This window comes from Ambystoma mexicanum, unplaced genomic scaffold (genome assembly GCF_040938575.1).
Source record: "Ambystoma mexicanum isolate Mex_15411 unplaced genomic scaffold, UKY_AmexF1_1 Mex_scaf34, whole genome shotgun sequence".
Lineage (NCBI taxonomy): Eukaryota > Metazoa > Chordata > Amphibia > Caudata > Ambystomatidae > Ambystoma > Ambystoma mexicanum.
Window position 1 is genome coordinate 581,379 of NW_027182449.1, and position 14,313 is coordinate 595,691.

The 14,313-nt window shown below is 54.1% G+C and overlaps 4 non-coding genes across 4 annotated transcripts; all 4 read left to right on the plus strand.

Moving 5' to 3' along the window:
* The first annotated feature begins 2,202 nt into the window (after positions 1–2,202).
* LOC138558274 (5S ribosomal RNA) lies at positions 2,203–2,321 on the plus strand. The gene has a single exon (XR_011298426.1). It is a non-coding gene; the product is annotated as a 5S ribosomal RNA (ribosomal RNA).
* Positions 2,322–5,442: 3,121 nt separating this feature from the next.
* LOC138558286 (5S ribosomal RNA) lies at positions 5,443–5,561 on the plus strand. Its single transcript, XR_011298438.1, has one exon. It is a non-coding gene; the product is annotated as a 5S ribosomal RNA (ribosomal RNA).
* Positions 5,562–8,682: 3,121 nt separating this feature from the next.
* LOC138558297 (5S ribosomal RNA) lies at positions 8,683–8,801 on the plus strand. The gene has a single exon (XR_011298449.1). It is a non-coding gene; the product is annotated as a 5S ribosomal RNA (ribosomal RNA).
* Positions 8,802–11,926: 3,125 nt separating this feature from the next.
* LOC138558308 (5S ribosomal RNA) lies at positions 11,927–12,045 on the plus strand. Its single transcript, XR_011298460.1, has one exon. It is a non-coding gene; the product is annotated as a 5S ribosomal RNA (ribosomal RNA).
* The last annotated feature ends 2,268 nt before the right edge of the window (positions 12,046–14,313 follow it).

A 14,313-nucleotide genomic window follows, 5' to 3' on the forward strand; every position in this document is an offset into this window, starting at 1 on the left:
TAGTGTGGCTTGAGGTAAATTCACGGGCAGCTTCTTTGCAAACTTTTGCCAAACCAACTTGGGGCAGCAGTGGGGTAGAGAGTCAGCCTTCTGCTGATGCCTGCCTAGGCGTGGCTGGGCTGGGGGCCTCAGCTGCTGTTACTGGGCCTGCTTCTTTCCTGGACTTGTAGGCCACCAGCCGGAGAAAGTAAGGGCCTCAACCAACATCGCCCTCTGCCTTCCAAAGAGTCGAGGAGTCCCCAGCAGGAAAATTGTGTGTGTGTTTATTTCTTCTTTTTTAGAGATGCTTTCTATTTTTGTAAGGAAACGACGCCTGGGTGAGTGCTAGTGTGGCGTGAGCTAAATTTACAGGCATCTTCTTTGCAAACTTTTGCCAAACCAACTTGGAGCAGCAGTGGGGTAGAGAGTCAGCCTTCTGCTGATGCCTGCCTGGGCTGGGCTGGTCTGGGGGCCTCAGCTGCTGTTACTGGGCCTGCTTCTTTCCTGGACTTGTAGGCCACCAGCCCGAGAAGGTAAGGGCCTCAACCAACATCGCCCTTTGCCTTCCAAAGAGTCGAGGTGTCCCCAGCAGGAAAATTGTGTGTGTGTATTTCTTCTTTTTTTAGAGATGCTTTCTATTTTTGTAAGGAACCGACGCCTGGGTGAGTGCTAGTGTGGCTTGAGGTAAATTTACGGGCAGCTTCTTTGCAAACTTTTGCCAAACCAACTTGGGGCAGCACTGGGGTAGAGAGTCAGCCTTCCGCTGATGCCTGCCTAGGCGTGGCTGGGCTGGGGGCCTCAGTTGCTGTTACTGGGCCTGCTTCTTTCCTGGACTTGTAGGCCGCCAGCCTGAGAAGGTAAGGCCTCAACCAACATCGCCCTCTGCCTTCCAAAGAGTCGAGGAGACCGCAGCAGGAAAATTGTGTGTGTGTTTATTTCTTCTTTTTTTAGAGGTGCTTTCTATTTTTGTAAGGAACTGACGCCTGGGTGAGTGCTAGTGTGGCGTGAGTTAAATTTACAGGCATCTTCTTTGCAAACTTTTGCCAAACCAACTTGGGGCAGCAGTGGGGTAGAGAGTCAGCCTTCTGCTGATGCCTGCCTAGGCGTGGCTGGGCTGGGGGCCTCAGCTGCTGTTACTGGGCCTGCTTCTTTCCTGGACTTGTAGGCCACCAGCCGGAGAAAGTAAGGGCCTCAACCAACATCGCCCTCTGCCTTCCAAAGAGTCGAGGAGGCCCCAGCAGGAAAATTGTGTGTGTGTTTATTTCTTCTTTTTTAGAGATGCTTTCTATTTTTGTAAGGAACCGACGCCTGGGTGAGTGCTAGTGTGGCTTGAGGTAAATTTACGGGCAGCTTCTTTGCAAACTTTTGCCAAAACAACTTGGGGCAGCACTGGGGTAGAGAGTCAGCCTTCCGCTGATGCCTGCCTAGGCGTGGCTGGGCTGGGGGCCTCAGTTGCTGTTACTGGGCCTGCTTCTTTCCTGGACTTGTAGGCCGCCAGCCTGAGAAGGTAAGGCCTCAACCAACATCGCCCTCTGCCTTCCAAAGAGTCGAGGAGACCGCAGCAGGAAAATTGTGTGTGTGTTTATTTCTTCTTTTTTTAGAGGTGCTTTCTATTTTTGTAAGGAACTGACGCCTGGGTGAGTGCTAGTGTGGCTTGAGGTAAATTCACGGGCAGCTTCTTTGCAAACTTTTGCCAAACCAACTTGGGGCAGCAGTGGGGTAGAGAGTCAGCCTTAAGCTGATGCCTGCCTGGGCTGGGCTGGGCTGGGGGCCTCAGCTGCTGTTACTGGGCCTGCTTCTTTCCTGGACTTGTAGGTCACCAGCCCGATATGGTAAGGGCCTCAACCAACATCACCCTCTGCCTTCCAAAGCGTCGAGGAGCCCCCAGCAGGAAAATTGTGTGTGTGTTTATTTCCATCTTTCTTTCCGAGTTTTTTTTTAAAGTTTTGTAAGGAACGGATGCTTGGGTGAGTGAGTGCAAGTGTGGCTTGGCCTGAATTTACAGACACTTTCTTTGCAAACATGAGTAGGCAAGTGGGTATTTCAAAAGTGGGTGCATGGAGCTGCTCGTTGCTTTTCCAAGCTGGCAGCTGTGGCTCCTGAGCTTGAGGCAAAAAGAAGGGCAGAAGCACACTGCAGAGGACAGCGTTCAGCCTTGCAAGAGGGCAGTGGACGTTGGAGGAGCCGACACAGCACAAGAGGCTCGGAATCGGCGCACTCTTCGCCTACGGCCATACCACCCTGAATGCGCCCGATCTCGTCCGATCTCGGAAGCTAAGCAGGGTCGGGCCTGGTTAGTACTTGGATGGGAGACCGCCTGGGAATACCAGGTGCTGTAGGCATTTTGCTACTCTGTGCCCGATAGGCGGCGTTCGTCTTCTCCGTCTTGAACTACATTTTTCCTCCATTCCGCTTTTAATTTTAACAAACACGGCGCGTGAAAAAGGCACAGGGGCAGACAGCAGCCCTCGCTCCAATGCAGAGCCCCGTCAGAGGCGGACACGTTGTCGCCAAACTAACTTGGAGCAGCAGCAGCAGCAGCAGGAGACTGAAGCCAGGGCAGCAGCTTGCCGCCTCGGGTGGGTGGATGCAGCCAGAAAGGGCCACTCGTGTCCCTGGCAAAGCACCTCCAGCGTCTCCCCGTTTTCTCTCCAGTGGACGCGCAAGGCCCCCTACAGCTAGGGGAGGCAAGTGGATGGGCCTCATCTGCATATGTGGGCTCTAGAGGAAGAGTGCACCCTGGGAGACAAGGGGACACCTGGAGCGGGAAGTGCTCACGGGGGAGAAGTGCCTACAAGAGGCAGGAAGGGAGGGAGGCCACATCATGCCTCTCCATAGCCAGGCCTCTGGATGATGGGGCAGAAGCGGCCGTCACCCTAAGCTTCCTAGAAGTCCCAGCTGGGCCCCATGCTACCTAATATCTCGCCTGATCGAGCCTGGTCGAGCACTGGTCGAGCCTTCAGCCAAGGGACACAGGAGCCAAGGGGTCTGGCCTCGAGCCTTCAGCCGAGGGACCCAGGAGCCCAGGGTCTGGCCTCAGTGCTTCCCAAGTCGGCCTTCAGCTGAAGCCTGCCTGGGCTGGGAGCCTCAGCTGCTGTTCCTGGGTGTGCTTCTTTCCTGCATGTGAAGGCCACCAGCGGCGAAGGTTGCCCTCCGCCTTCTAAGGAGTCGAGGAGACCGCAGCAGGAAAATTGTGTGTGTGTTTATTTCTTCTTTTTTTAGAGGTGCTTTCTATTTTTGCAAGGAACTGACGCCTGGATGAGTGCTAGTGTGGCTTGAGGTAAATTCACGGGCAGCTTCTTTGCAAACTTTTGCCAAACCAACTTGGGGCAGCAGTGGGGTAGAGAGTCAGCCTTCTGCTGATGCCTGCCTAGGCGTGGCTGGGCTGGGGGCCTCAGCTGCTGTTACTGGGCCTGCTTCTTTCCTGGACTTGTAGGCCACCAGCCGGAGAAAGTAAGGGCCTCAACCAACATCGCCCTCTGCCTTCCAAAGAGTCGAGGAGTCCCCAGCAGGAAAATTGTGTGTGTGTTTATTTCTTCTTTTTTAGAGATGCTTTCTATTTTTGTAAGGAAACGACGCCTGGGTGAGTGCTAGTGTGGCGTGAGCTAAATTTACAGGCATCTTCTTTGCAAACTTTTGCCAAACCAACTTGGAGCAGCAGTGGGGTAGAGAGTCAGCCTTCTGCTGATGCCTGCCTGGGCTGGGCTGGTCTGGGGGCCTCAGCTGCTGTTACTGGGCCTGCTTCTTTCCTGGACTTGTAGGCCACCAGCCCGAGAAGGTAAGGGCCTCAACCAACATCGCCCTCTGCCTTCCAAAGAGTCGAGGTGTCCCCAGCAGGAAAATTGTGTGTGTGTATTTCTTCTTTTTTTAGAGATGCTTTCTATTTTTGTAAGGAACCGACGCCTGGGTGAGTGCTAGTGTGGCTTGAGGTAAATTTACGGGCAGCTTCTTTGCAAACTTTTGCCAAACCAACTTGGGGCAGCACTGGGGTAGAGAGTCAGCCTTCCGCTGATGCCTGCCTAGGCGTGGCTGGGCTGGGGGCCTCAGTTGCTGTTACTGGGCCTGCTTCTTTCCTGGACTTGTAGGCCGCCAGCCTGAGAAGGTAAGGCCTCAACCAACATCGCCCTCTGCCTTCCAAAGAGTCGAGGAGACCGCAGCAGGAAAATTGTGTGTGTGTTTATTTCTTCTTTTTTTAGAGGTGCTTTCTATTTTTGTAAGGAACTGACGCCTGGGTGAGTGCTAGTGTGGCGTGAGTTAAATTTACAGGCATCTTCTTTGCAAACTTTTGCCAAACCAACTTGGGGCAGCAGTGGGGTAGAGAGTCAGCCTTCTGCTGATGCCTGCCTAGGCGTGGCTGGGCTGGGGGCCTCAGCTGCTGTTACTGGGCCTGCTTCTTTCCTGGACTTGTAGGCCACCAGCCGGAGAAAGTAAGGGCCTCAACCAACATCGCCCTCTGCCTTCCAAAGAGTCGAGGAGTCCCCAGCAGGAAAATTGTGTGTGTGTTTATTTCTTCTTTTTTAGAGATGCTTTCTATTTTTGTAAGGAACCGACGCCTGGGTGAGTGCTAGTGTGGCTTGAGGTAAATTTACGGGCAGCTTCTTTGCAAACTTTTGCCAAAACAACTTGGGGCAGCACTGGGGTAGAGAGTCAGCCTTCCGCTGATGCCTGCCTAGGCGTGGCTGGGCTGGGGGCCTCAGTTGCTGTTACTGGGCCTGCTTCTTTCCTGGACTTGTAGGCCGCCAGCCTGAGAAGGTAAGGCCTCAACCAACATCGCCCTCTGCCTTCCAAAGAGTCGAGGAGACCGCAGCAGGAAAATTGTGTGTGTGTTTATTTCTTCTTTTTTTAGAGGTGCTTTCTATTTTTGTAAGGAACTGACGCCTGGGTGAGTGCTAGTGTGGCTTGAGGTAAATTCACGGGCAGCTTCTTTGCAAACTTTTGCCAAACCAACTTGGGGCAGCAGTGGGGTAGAGAGTCAGCCTTAAGCTGATGCCTGCCTGGGCTGGGCTGGGGGCCTCAGCTGCTGTTACTGGGCCTGCTTCTTTCCTGGACTTGTAGGCCACCAGCCCGAGATGGTAAGGGCCTCAACCAACATCACCCTCTGCCTTCCAAAGCGTCGAGGAGCCCCCAGCAGGAAAATTGTGTGTGTGTTTATTTCCATCTTTCTTTCCGAGTTTTTTTTTAAAGTTTTGTAAGGAACGGATGCTTGGGTGAGTGAGTGCAAGTGTGGCTTGGCCTGAATTTACAGACACTTTCTTTGCAAACATGAGTAGGCAAGTGGGTATTTCAAAAGTGGGTGCATGGAGCTGCTCGTTGCTTTTCCAAGCTGGCAGCTGTGGCTCCTGAGCTTGAGGCAAAAAGAAGGGCAGAAGCACACTGCAGAGGACAGCGTTCAGCCTTGCAAGAGGGCAGTGGACGTCGGAGGAGCCGACACAGCACAAGAGGCTCGGAATCGGCGCACTCTTCGCCTACGGCCATACCACCCTGAATGCGCCCGATCTCGTCCGATCTCGGAAGCTAAGCAGGGTCGGGCCTGGTTAGTACTTGGATGGGAGACCGCCTGGGAATACCAGGTGCTGTAGGCATTTTGCTACTCTGTGCCCGATAGGCGGCGTTCGTCTTCTCCGTCTTGAACTACATTTTTCCTCCATTCCGCTTTTAATTTTAACAAACACGGCGCGTGAAAAAGGCACAGGGGCAGACAGCAGCCCTCGCTCCAATGCAGAGCCCCGTCAGAGGCGGACACGTTGTCGCCAAACTAACTTGGAGCAGCAGCAGCAGCAGCAGGAGACTGAAGCCAGGGCAGCAGCTTGCCGCCTCGGGTGGGTGGATGCAGCCAGAAAGGGCCACTCGTGTCCCTGGCAAAGCACCTCCAGCGTCTCCCCGTTTTCTCTCCAGTGGACGCGCAAGGCCCCCTACAGCTAGGGGAGGCAAGTGGATGGGCCTCATCTGCATATGTGGGCTCTAGAGGAAGAGTGCACCCTGGGAGACAAGGGGACACCTGGAGCGGGAAGTGCTCACGGGGGAGAAGTGCCTACAAGAGGCAGGAAGGGAGGGAGGCCACATCATGCCTCTCCATAGCCAGGCCTCTGGATGATGGGGCAGAAGCGGCCGTCACCCTAAGCTTCCTAGAAGTCCCAGCTGGGCCCCATGCTACCTAATATCTCGCCTGATCGAGCCTGGTCGAGCACTGGTCGAGCCTTCAGCCAAGGGACACAGGAGCCAAGGGGTCTGGCCTCGAGCCTTCAGCCGAGGGACCCAGGAGCCCAGGGTCTGGCCTCAGTGCTTCCCAAGTCGGCCTTCAGCTGAAGCCTGCCTGGGCTGGGAGCCTCAGCTGCTGTTCCTGGGTGTGCTTCTTTCCTGCATGTGAAGGCCACCAGCGGCGAAGGTTGCCCTCCGCCTTCCAAGGAGTCGAGGGGATAGAAGCAGGAAAATTGTGTGTGTGTTTATTTCTTCTTTTTTTAGAGGTGCTTTCTATTTTTGCAAGGAACTGACGCCTGGATGAGTGCTAGTGTGGCTTGAGGTAAATTCACGGGCAGCTTCTTTGCAAACTTTTGCCAAACCAACTTGGGGCAGCAGTGGGGTAGAGAGTCAGCCTTCTGCTGATGCCTGCCTAGGCGTGGCTGGGCTGGGGGCCTCAGCTGCTGTTACTGGGCCTGCTTCTTTCCTGGACTTGTAGGCCACCAGCCGGAGAAAGTAAGGGCCTCAACCAACATCGCCCTCTGCCTTCCAAAGAGTCGAGGAGTCCCCAGCAGGAAAATTGTGTGTGTGTTTATTTCTTCTTTTTTAGAGATGCTTTCTATTTTTGTAAGGAAACGACGCCTGGGTGAGTGCTAGTGTGGCGTGAGCTAAATTTACAGGCATCTTCTTTGCAAACTTTTGCCAAACCAACTTGGAGCAGCAGTGGGGTAGAGAGTCAGCCTTCTGCTGATGCCTGCCTGGGCTGGGCTGGTCTGGGGGCCTCAGCTGCTGTTACTGGGCCTGCTTCTTTCCTGGACTTGTAGGCCACCAGCCCGAGAAGGTAAGGGCCTCAACCAACATCGCCCTCTGCCTTCCAAAGAGTCGAGGTGTCCCCAGCAGGAAAATTGTGTGTGTGTATTTCTTCTTTTTTTAGAGATGCTTTCTATTTTTGTAAGGAACCGACGCCTGGGTGAGTGCTAGTGTGGCTTGAGGTAAATTTACGGGCAGCTTCTTTGCAAACTTTTGCCAAACCAACTTGGGGCAGCACTGGGGTAGAGAGTCAGCCTTCCGCTGATGCCTGCCTAGGCGTGGCTGGGCTGGGGGCCTCAGTTGCTGTTACTGGGCCTGCTTCTTTCCTGGACTTGTAGGCCGCCAGCCTGAGAAGGTAAGGCCTCAACCAACATCGCCCTCTGCCTTCCAAAGAGTCGAGGAGACCGCAGCAGGAAAATTGTGTGTGTGTTTATTTCTTCTTTTTTTAGAGGTGCTTTCTATTTTTGTAAGGAACTGACGCCTGGGTGAGTGCTAGTGTGGCGTGAGTTAAATTTACAGGCATCTTCTTTGCAAACTTTTGCCAAACCAACTTGGGGCAGCAGTGGGGTAGAGAGTCAGCCTTCTGCTGATGCCTGCCTAGGCGTGGCTGGGCTGGGGGCCTCAGCTGCTGTTACTGGGCCTGCTTCTTTCCTGGACTTGTAGGCCACCAGCCGGAGAAAGTAAGGGCCTCAACCAACATCGCCCTCTGCCTTCCAAAGAGTCGAGGAGTCCCCAGCAGGAAAATTGTGTGTGTGTTTATTTCTTCTTTTTTAGAGATGCTTTCTATTTTTGTAAGGAACCGACGCCTGGGTGAGTGCTAGTGTGGCTTGAGGTAAATTTACGGGCAGCTTCTTTGCAAACTTTTGCCAAAACAACTTGGGGCAGCACTGGGGTAGAGAGTCAGCCTTCCGCTGATGCCTGCCTAGGCGTGGCTGGGCTGGGGGCCTCAGTTGCTGTTACTGGGCCTGCTTCTTTCCTGGACTTGTAGGCCGCCAGCCTGAGAAGGTAAGGCCTCAACCAACATCGCCCTCTGCCTTCCAAAGAGTCGAGGAGACCGCAGCAGGAAAATTGTGTGTGTGTTTATTTCTTCTTTTTTTAGAGGTGCTTTCTATTTTTGTAAGGAACTGACGCCTGGGTGAGTGCTAGTGTGGCTTGAGGTAAATTCACGGGCAGCTTCTTTGCAAACTTTTGCCAAACCAACTTGGGGCAGCAGTGGGGTAGAGAGTCAGCCTTAAGCTGATGCCTGCCTGGGCTGGGCTGGGGGCCTCAGCTGCTGTTACTGGGCCTGCTTCTTTCCTGGACTTGTAGGTCACCAGCCCGATATGGTAAGGGCCTCAACCAACATCACCCTCTGCCTTCCAAAGCGTCGAGGAGCCCCCAGCAGGAAAATTGTGTGTGTGTTTATTTCCATCTTTCTTTCCGAGTTTTTTTTTAAAGTTTTGTAAGGAACGGATTCTTGGGTGAGTGAGTGCAAGTGTGGCTTGGCCTGAATTTACAGACACTTTCTTTGCAAACATGAGTAGGCAAGTGGGTATTTCAAAAGTGGGTGCATGGAGCTGCTCGTTGCTTTTCCAAGCTGGCAGCTGTGGCTCCTGAGCTTGAGGCAAAAAGAAGGGCAGAAGCACACTGCAGAGGACAGCGTTCAGCCTTGCAAGAGGGCAGTGGACGTCGGAGGAGCCGACACAGCACAAGAGGCTCGGAATCGGCGCACTCTTCGCCTACGGCCATACCACCCTGAATGCGCCCGATCTCGTCCGATCTCGGAAGCTAAGCAGGGTCGGGCCTGGTTAGTACTTGGATGGGAGACCGCCTGGGAATACCAGGTGCTGTAGGCATTTTGCTACTCTGTGCCCGATAGGCGGCGTTCGTCTTCTCCGTCTTGAACTACATTTTTCCTCCATTCCGCTTTTAATTTTAACAAACACGGCGCGTGAAAAAGGCACAGGGGCAGACAGCAGCCCTCGCTCCAATGCAGAGCCCCGTCAGAGGCGGACACGTTGTCGCCAAACTAACTTGGAGCAGCAGCAGCAGCAGCAGGAGACTGAAGCCAGGGCAGCAGCTTGCCGCCTCGGGTGGGTGGATGCAGCCAGAAAGGGCCACTCGCGTCCCTGGCAAAGCACCTCCAGCGTCTCCCCGTTTTCTCTCCAGTGGACGCGCAAGGCCCCCTACAGCTAGGGGAGGCAAGTGGATGGGCCTCATCTGCATATGTGGGCTCTAGAGGAAGAGTGCACCCTGGGAGACAAGGGGACACCTGGAGCGGGAAGTGCTCACGGGGGAGAAGTGCCTACAAGAGGCAGGAAGGGAGGGAGGCCACATCATGCCTCTCCATAGCCAGGCCTCTGGATGATGGGGCAGAAGCGGCCGTCACCCTAAGCTTCCTAGAAGTCCCAGCTGGGCCCCATGCTACCTAATATCTCGCCTGATCGAGCCTGGTCGAGCACTGGTCGAGCCTTCAGCCAAGGGACACAGGAGCCAAGGGGTCTGGCCTCGAGCCTTCAACCGAGGGACCCAGGAGCCCAGGGTCTGGCCTCAGTGCTTCCCAAGTCGGCCTTCAGCTGAAGCCTGCCTGGGCTGGGAGCCTCAGCTGCTGTTCCTGGGTGTGCTTCTTTCCTGCATGTGAAGGCCACCAGCGGCGAAGGTTGCCCTCCGCCTTCCAAGGAGTCGAGGGGATAGAAGCAGGAAAATTGTGTGTGTGTTTATTTCTTCTTTTTTAGAGATTCTTTCTATTTTTGTAAGGAACTGACGCCTGGGTGAGTGCTAGTGTGGCTTGAGGTAAATTCACGGGCAGCTTCTTTGCAAACTTTTGCCAAACCAACTTGGGGCAGCAGTGGGGTAGAGAGTCAGCCTTCTGCTGATGCCTGCCTAGGCGTGGCTGGGCTGGGGGCCTCAGCTGCTGTTACTGGGCCTGCTTCTTTCCTGGACTTGTAGGCCACCAGCCGGAGAAAGTAAGGGCCTCAACCAACATCGCCCTCTGCCTTCCAAAGAGTCGAGGAGTCCCCAGCAGGAAAATTGTGTGTGTGTTTATTTCTTCTTTTTTAGAGATGCTTTCTATTTTTGTAAGGAAACGACGCCTGGGTGAGTGCTAGTGTGGCGTGAGCTAAATTTACAGGCATCTTCTTTGCAAACTTTTGCCAAACCAACTTGGAGCAGCAGTGGGGTAGAGAGTCAGCCTTCTGCTGATGCCTGCCTGGGCTGGGCTGGTCTGGGGGCCTCAGCTGCTGTTACTGGGCCTGCTTCTTTCCTGGACTTGTAGGCCACCAGCCCGAGAAGGTAAGGGCCTCAACCAACATCGCCCTTTGCCTTCCAAAGAGTCGAGGTGTCCCCAGCAGGAAAATTGTGTGTGTGTATTTCTTCTTTTTTTAGAGATGCTTTCTATTTTTGTAAGGAACCGACGCCTGGGTGAGTGCTAGTGTGGCTTGAGGTAAATTTACGGGCAGCTTCTTTGCAAACTTTTGCCAAACCAACTTGGGGCAGCACTGGGGTAGAGAGTCAGCCTTCCGCTGATGCCTGCCTAGGCGTGGCTGGGCTGGGGGCCTCAGTTGCTGTTACTGGGCCTGCTTCTTTCCTGGACTTGTAGGCCGCCAGCCTGAGAAGGTAAGGCCTCAACCAACATCGCCCTCTGCCTTCCAAAGAGTCGAGGAGACCGCAGCAGGAAAATTGTGTGTGTGTTTATTTCTTCTTTTTTTAGAGGTGCTTTCTATTTTTGTAAGGAACTGACGCCTGGGTGAGTGCTAGTGTGGCGTGAGTTAAATTTACAGGCATCTTCTTTGCAAACTTTTGCCAAACCAACTTGGGGCAGCAGTGGGGTAGAGAGTCAGCCTTCTGCTGATGCCTGCCTAGGCGTGGCTGGGCTGGGGGCCTCAGCTGCTGTTACTGGGCCTGCTTCTTTCCTGGACTTGTAGGCCACCAGCCGGAGAAAGTAAGGGCCTCAACCAACATCGCCCTCTGCCTTCCAAAGAGTCGAGGAGGCCCCAGCAGGAAAATTGTGTGTGTGTTTATTTCTTCTTTTTTAGAGATGCTTTCTATTTTTGTAAGGAACCGACGCCTGGGTGAGTGCTAGTGTGGCTTGAGGTAAATTTACGGGCAGCTTCTTTGCAAACTTTTGCCAAAACAACTTGGGGCAGCACTGGGGTAGAGAGTCAGCCTTCCGCTGATGCCTGCCTAGGCGTGGCTGGGCTGGGGGCCTCAGTTGCTGTTACTGGGCCTGCTTCTTTCCTGGACTTGTAGGCCGCCAGCCTGAGAAGGTAAGGCCTCAACCAACATCGCCCTCTGCCTTCCAAAGAGTCGAGGAGACCGCAGCAGGAAAATTGTGTGTGTGTTTATTTCTTCTTTTTTTAGAGGTGCTTTCTATTTTTGTAAGGAACTGACGCCTGGGTGAGTGCTAGTGTGGCTTGAGGTAAATTCACGGGCAGCTTCTTTGCAAACTTTTGCCAAACCAACTTGGGGCAGCAGTGGGGTAGAGAGTCAGCCTTAAGCTGATGCCTGCCTGGGCTGGGCTGGGCTGGGGGCCTCAGCTGCTGTTACTGGGCCTGCTTCTTTCCTGGACTTGTAGGTCACCAGCCCGATATGGTAAGGGCCTCAACCAACATCACCCTCTGCCTTCCAAAGCGTCGAGGAGCCCCCAGCAGGAAAATTGTGTGTGTGTTTATTTCCATCTTTCTTTCCGAGTTTTTTTTTAAAGTTTTGTAAGGAACGGATGCTTGGGTGAGTGAGTGCAAGTGTGGCTTGGCCTGAATTTACAGACACTTTCTTTGCAAACATGAGTAGGCAAGTGGGTATTTCAAAAGTGGGTGCATGGAGCTGCTCGTTGCTTTTCCAAGCTGGCAGCTGTGGCTCCTGAGCTTGAGGCAAAAAGAAGGGCAGAAGCACACTGCAGAGGACAGCGTTCAGCCTTGCAAGAGGGCAGTGGACGTTGGAGGAGCCGACACAGCACAAGAGGCTCGGAATCGGCGCACTCTTCGCCTACGGCCATACCACCCTGAATGCGCCCGATCTCGTCCGATCTCGGAAGCTAAGCAGGGTCGGGCCTGGTTAGTACTTGGATGGGAGACCGCCTGGGAATACCAGGTGCTGTAGGCATTTTGCTACTCTGTGCCCGATAGGCGGCGTTCGTCTTCTCCGTCTTGAACTACATTTTTCCTCCATTCCGCTTTTAATTTTAACAAACACGGCGCGTGAAAAAGGCACAGGGGCAGACAGCAGCCCTCGCTCCAATGCAGAGCCCCGTCAGAGGCGGACACGTTGTCGCCAAACTAACTTGGAGCAGCAGCAGCAGCAGCAGGAGACTGAAGCCAGGGCAGCAGCTTGCCGCCTCGGGTGGGTGGATGCAGCCAGAAAGGGCCACTCGTGTCCCTGGCAAAGCACCTCCAGCGTCTCCCCGTTTTCTCTCCAGTGGACGCGCAAGGCCCCCTACAGCTAGGGGAGGCAAGTGGATGGGCCTCATCTGCATATGTGGGCTCTAGAGGAAGAGTGCACCCTGGGAGACAAGGGGACACCTGGAGCGGGAAGTGCTCACGGGGGAGAAGTGCCTACAAGAGGCAGGAAGGGAGGGAGGCCACATCATGCCTCTCCATAGCCAGGCCTCTGGATGATGGGGCAGAAGCGGCCGTCACCCTAAGCTTCCTAGAAGTCCCAGCTGGGCCCCATGCTACCTAATATCTCGCCTGATCGAGCCTGGTCGAGCACTGGTCGAGCCTTCAGCCAAGGGACACAGGAGCCAAGGGGTCTGGCCTCGAGCCTTCAGCCGAGGGACCCAGGAGCCCAGGGTCTGGCCTCAGTGCTTCCCAAGTCGGCCTTCAGCTGAAGCCTGCCTGGGCTGGGAGCCTCAGCTGCTGTTCCTGGGTGTGCTTCTTTCCTGCATGTGAAGGCCACCAGCGGCGAAGGTTGCCCTCCGCCTTCTAAGGAGTCGAGGAGACCGCAGCAGGAAAATTGTGTGTGTGTTTATTTCTTCTTTTTTTAGAGGTGCTTTCTATTTTTGCAAGGAACTGACGCCTGGATGAGTGCTAGTGTGGCTTGAGGTAAATTCACGGGCAGCTTCTTTGCAAACTTTTGCCAAACCAACTTGGGGCAGCAGTGGGGTAGAGAGTCAGCCTTCTGCTGATGCCTGCCTAGGCGTGGCTGGGCTGGGGGCCTCAGCTGCTGTTACTGGGCCTGCTTCTTTCCTGGACTTGTAGGCCACCAGCCGGAGAAAGTAAGGGCCTCAACCAACATCGCCCTCTGCCTTCCAAAGAGTCGAGGAGTCCCCAGCAGGAAAATTGTGTGTGTGTTTATTTCTTCTTTTTTAGAGATGCTTTCTATTTTTGTAAGGAAACGACGCCTGGGTGAGTGCTAGTGTGGCGTGAGCTAAATTTACAGGCATCTTCTTTGCAAACTTTTGCCAAACCAACTTGGAGCAGCAGTGGGGTAGAGAGTCAGCCTTCTGCTGATGCCTGCCTGGGCTGGGCTGGTCTGGGGGCCTCAGCTGCTGTTACTGGGCCTGCTTCTTTCCTGGACTTGTAGGCCACCAGCCCGAGAAGGTAAGGGCCTCAACCAACATCGCCCTCTGCCTTCCAAAGAGTCGAGGTGTCCCCAGCAGGAAAATTGTGTGTGTGTATTTCTTCTTTTTTTAGAGATGCTTTCTATTTTTGTAAGGAACCGACGCCTGGGTGAGTGCTAGTGTGGCTTGAGGTAAATTTACGGGCAGCTTCTTTGCAAACTTTTGCCAAACCAACTTGGGGCAGCACTGGGGTAGAGAGTCAGCCTTCCGCTGATGCCTGCCTAGGCGTGGCTGGGCTGGGGGCCTCAGTTGCTGTTACTGGGCCTGCTTCTTTCCTGGACTTGTAGGCCGCCAGCCTGAGAAGGTAAGGCCTCAACCAACATCGCCCTCTGCCTTCCAAAGAGTCGAGGAGACCGCAGCAGGAAAATTGTGTGTGTGTTTATTTCTTCTTTTTTTAGAGGTGCTTTCTATTTTTGTAAGGAACTGACGCCTGGGTGAGTGCTAGTGTGGCGTGAGTTAAATTTACAGGCATCTTCTTTGCAAACTTTTGCCAAACCAACTTGGGGCAGCAGTGGGGTAGAGAGTCAGCCTTCTGCTGATGCCTGCCTAGGCGTGGCTGGGCTGGGGGCCTCAGCTGCTGTTACTGGGCCTGCTTCTTTCCTGGACTTGTAGGCCACCAGCCGGAGAAAGTAAGGGCCTCAACCAACATCGCCCTCTGCCTTCCAAAGAGTCGAGGAGTCCCCAGCAGGAAAATTGTGTGTGTGTTTATTTCTTCTTTTTTAGAGATGCTTTCTATTTTTGTAAGGAACCGACGCCTGGGTGAGTGCTAGTGTGGCTTGAGGTAAATTTACGGGCAGCTTCTTTGCAAACTT